This window comes from Sesamum indicum, linkage group LG2 (assembly GCF_000512975.1).
Source record: "Sesamum indicum cultivar Zhongzhi No. 13 linkage group LG2, S_indicum_v1.0, whole genome shotgun sequence".
NCBI lineage: Eukaryota > Viridiplantae > Streptophyta > Magnoliopsida > Lamiales > Pedaliaceae > Sesamum > Sesamum indicum.
In genome coordinates this window covers 9669873-9674235 of record NC_026146.1, presented here as the reverse complement: position 1 = coordinate 9674235, position 4363 = coordinate 9669873, and positions in this window count along the sequence as shown.

Here is a 4363-nt window from a genome sequence, read left to right as displayed (position 1 = left end):
GAGAGAGAGAGAGAGAGAGAGAGAGAGAGAGAGAGAGTCAAAGTGTGACAAAAGTTGTCACCAAAATTACTGCACTAAGAGTCAAATTATAGACATTCCTGGAGCAAGACTCCGAAAGCAGTTGGGGTGAATTGTACACTGTTGGATGACTGCACGTGTAGATTTAGGATTTTTTAATTTATCTAGATGAAAATATAACCTCTTGACTAAGCCTTTCCAATTTATTTGAGAATTCATGGATCTGTTACTTGCTACTTGAAGAGTTATCTTTAGTCGGATTATTTAGAGTTAGTTGGAGATCTTTTAGTATGACGTGTTCTAGAGCATTGGCAATTTATGCAACATATCGTTTTTGTTGTATTTTGACTCAACTTGTTGGATTGCAAGGTTAGGGAAAAAAGAATAGTTTGTAGGTTATTATGCCCTGTTCTTAGCCCAATAGGCTTAGTCTGTTGGATTGCTCAGCGGGGCTCACTTTCTCATTTCCTGGAATCAAAGATTATTTGAGGGGCATCAATTATTAATTAGAAAAATTCTAAAGATATGGTAATCTATAATAACTATAAAAAAGAAGACACTTTTGTGTCTAAAATAGAAGCTATTTTATGCACTTTCATATAATTTGTCCTTTGTTTTTCTATAATTTACTCATCAACTTCTTTTTTCCAAAGTAATTAACTAATTTTATAGAGGACAAAAAAATGGAACCTTAGCCTATTTTGATAGTTCTCTTTCTATCTTTACAAACTACCTAAAATACCATCACCGTTTTTGAATCTCCAACAGCATAATCATTTTTTATTTGTTTCGACCTCTTAGGTCCTCATCTATGTATGGTGACAAAAATGGCTGTGAGCATCTGAATTGTTGTTGTCGTAGTGTCTTGAGCATATGTGATGGTAAAACCCTAATTTTATTTGAAAAAAATTATTTTATCACTGAAAAGCTTCAAATTGCAAATTTATCTAGACGATCCGTGTTTTCCTAATAAGGTTGGGTCACGATACGGGTCGGTGCGGGCGACCCAACCCTGACAATCCGGGACATGTGGTAGATATCTATTGGACCAACAGAACCCCTAGTTTTACACTATAAATATGTCATATTCAGTACATTTATGGTACGCCCTTTCTACTACTATTTAATTTAGATTGCTCAGATTCGCTAGCTCAATAACGACCTGACTCACGATCTAGATACCAAGCGTTGACTTAAGTATCGGAAGGTTTAGCTGGGAGTCACCCCAGTACGCCTAACGATCTGTTTCTCTAGTCTCAAGGCCCTTACATCAGTTTGGGAGAGATAGCGACCTCGAACCGCTTGGAGGACCAGTTCATCCGACCAAGGAGGTCATGCATATTTCGACCCGGATCAATATATTTTGTGAATTGTATTGTTTTTAGGACATTTCGCATGGTTAAGGTATTAAGGATAATTGGATTGATTATTTGCAGGGGGAGTGGATTTTCCATTCCAATCAAAAGAATAATCATAAATTCAGCCCTCAAAAAAATATCCATAGTATTGTCAACCTTCGAATGAAATATCACGAAGAAAATAAAAAATCATGTTAACCAAATCACAGCCATCTCATCTGCTACAAACACTGTCAGATATATTGTTTGTTTAATTTGGTTGTCTTTGGTTTATCATTATGTTCTTTTCGTTTCCAATTTGTTTTCAAATATGCTCAGATCAATTGCTTGATTTTGATGGTGTATAAAAATTTGTTTAATTGATATGCACCTAATTGTAAGATACAGTAATTGAAACTAGGGGGAAATTGTAATATATGCACCTAATTCAAGTTTTGTTAGAAGTTATTCTCATTAAATGTGCTAATGCAATTTCACTTACAAGATTAAATATTATTTAGAACTCCTGTGTTAAAGTTTGGCTATAGCCATTTTATTGAAAATGAAATAGAATATTGAGGTTAAACATTGTCAAAAAAAAAAAAAAAAATGAGTTGAGTACGGGTCGATCGATAAGAGTACAAGCGGAAGCTGTTTGTCGAGTCCTAGCTTGTAAATGTCACAGTCTTATCGATTTTTCTTGGAATTGCCTCTTTATTGGGGATATGTTTTACTATTTTATCTTATCACTATATGCGTTGGCCTTATTTGAAGGCATGAGAGTTCAAATATCAATTCATTTCTTTTCTCTTTTTTTCTTTTTTTTTTTTATGTATGAAAGTGCTAAATTTCACTCTTTGAATTTACAGATTATGGACACTTTTGTAATTAGGATCCTCAACCACCAAGGTAAAAAAAAAAAAAAAAAAAGTGACTTGTGCATATGTCTGTATTCAAGATGCACAGTAGGTCGGATTGAACTAACTCAATCCAGGACCGAATTGAATTAATAAAAAAAAGGGTGGTTAACTCCAGGTCTGCTTGTGATTGCCACAAAATATAGTCGCATGCTTCATAAATTGATCCAATGCTACGAGAGATGTCTATAATAGTAATTTTAATATATTTTTAATTATATTTTATTTTTCTCTCACCCCACTACTCCATTTTTCTCTCTCACGTTCCCCATATTCTTTGGCCTCACAAACTTTCATAATTTTAATGAACAATGTTACAATTATATTTTTCTAACAAGCTTTTATATTTTTAATAAATTTACGACTATAATTTATTTTTTCTTTCTTACTTTACTCCACATTTCTTTTTTCCCACATACTTTTTCTTTTTTCTTGCCTCACTACGTTTTGTGTCTTTTTATAATTTTTTTTTCATCTCACAAGTTCCTTCCACATTCACAAATGGCAGTTAATAACACCGCTGCATCAATTTTTTTGTAAAGCCAAAAATGCCCTTCAACTGATAAAATAATTAACTTATTTAACTTTTTAAATTTATATTAATTTATAATTTATTTTTTTCTTTCTTTATTCTTTGTTTATTTTTATTTATAATATTATTTTTAAATATATTTTAAAGTATGCAAAAAAAATATATTCATTATATGCACGTAGGAGCGTTGTGCCACAATGGCTAGTTATATAAGAACAAACATGTTTGAGGATATTTAGTGAAAAACAAAAGATGGATAAATATATTTTTTGCTCTCAAATATAATCACTGATGAGATATTGATCCTCAAATAATTTAAGGTTGCAATTTTGGTCCTTTCGTTAACTTTTCTGTTAAATTAACGGAAGTTTCATATAAAGTGAAAAAAATTGCTATCTTCCTCCAATTTTGTGGTGTTTTTCAAGTTGTAATCCAATGCACCTATTTTTTTTATTTTTCTTCAAACTTCAAAAGATAATAAATAAAAAAAATAAATTTAAGCAATAAATTTTTAAAATTTATTGATAATTCGTGGTTAAAATTATTTAGAAAATTTGTTACTTAAATTTATTTATTTTTTGTTTATTCTCTTTTGAATTTTGAAGAAAAAATCCCGTAATTTAGTGTTTTATATTTTATGTTTGTTCTTATTTTCTACCCACATCTTATAATTTTTCAATTTATTTTCTAATACGACAAATGATAGGAAAAAAATTAAAGGGATAAATGCACTTTTCCTATTTGAAATTTAGCATAATTACAAATAAAATTTTTGTGATTTAAAAAATTACATTTAGTTCCTCTGAGAACTCCTTTAATTTACCAAATAAATTCCTCCGTTGTCAAAATTTACAGAATTTGATGATATTAAAAAAATTAAATAAAAATTAATATATACCCTTAATTAACTTATATTGACCTATCACATGCCAAATCAGATGTAATTTTCAAAGCACAAGAGATTTATGTACAATTATACCAAATCTTAAGGGAAAAGAGTGTAATCAACATCTATACTTATAAAATAAAAAGTCATTCCACACTCACAAACGCGGTTAATGACACCATTGCACTATTTTTTTGTTAAGTCAAAAATTAGCTAATAAACTAACTAACTTATTAAATTTTTAAAATTTATATTAATGAATAAATTAGTTTTCTTTTTTTTTCTTCCTTTCTTTAAAAAAGGGGGTGGGGTGGGGGGGGGGGGTTTAAGGAGGGGGGGTAAAGGCGTGTGGGTTGCACCAAACTACAGATACGTCCTACTGGCTGCATGGTCCCTCCCAGCAAAATCTATCGAACCATGTGATGTATAAACCGGTGTGCCGCATATCATGATCACATAGTGGAGCCCACTGTTCCTCCACATTGCCCAAACAAGACTCTGATTTTTGTGCGGAATAATCAGTTTAAGTTTGCGCGGAAATTAGTGCCCCAAATACCACTGCAATAACTCAGTTACCAAACGCTGATTTCTCATCCTTTCTCCTCACTTTCCGAGCCCATATCTGCATTGAGCCGCGGTACCCAGGGCATTGTCGTAATTTCCCACGCTCTTC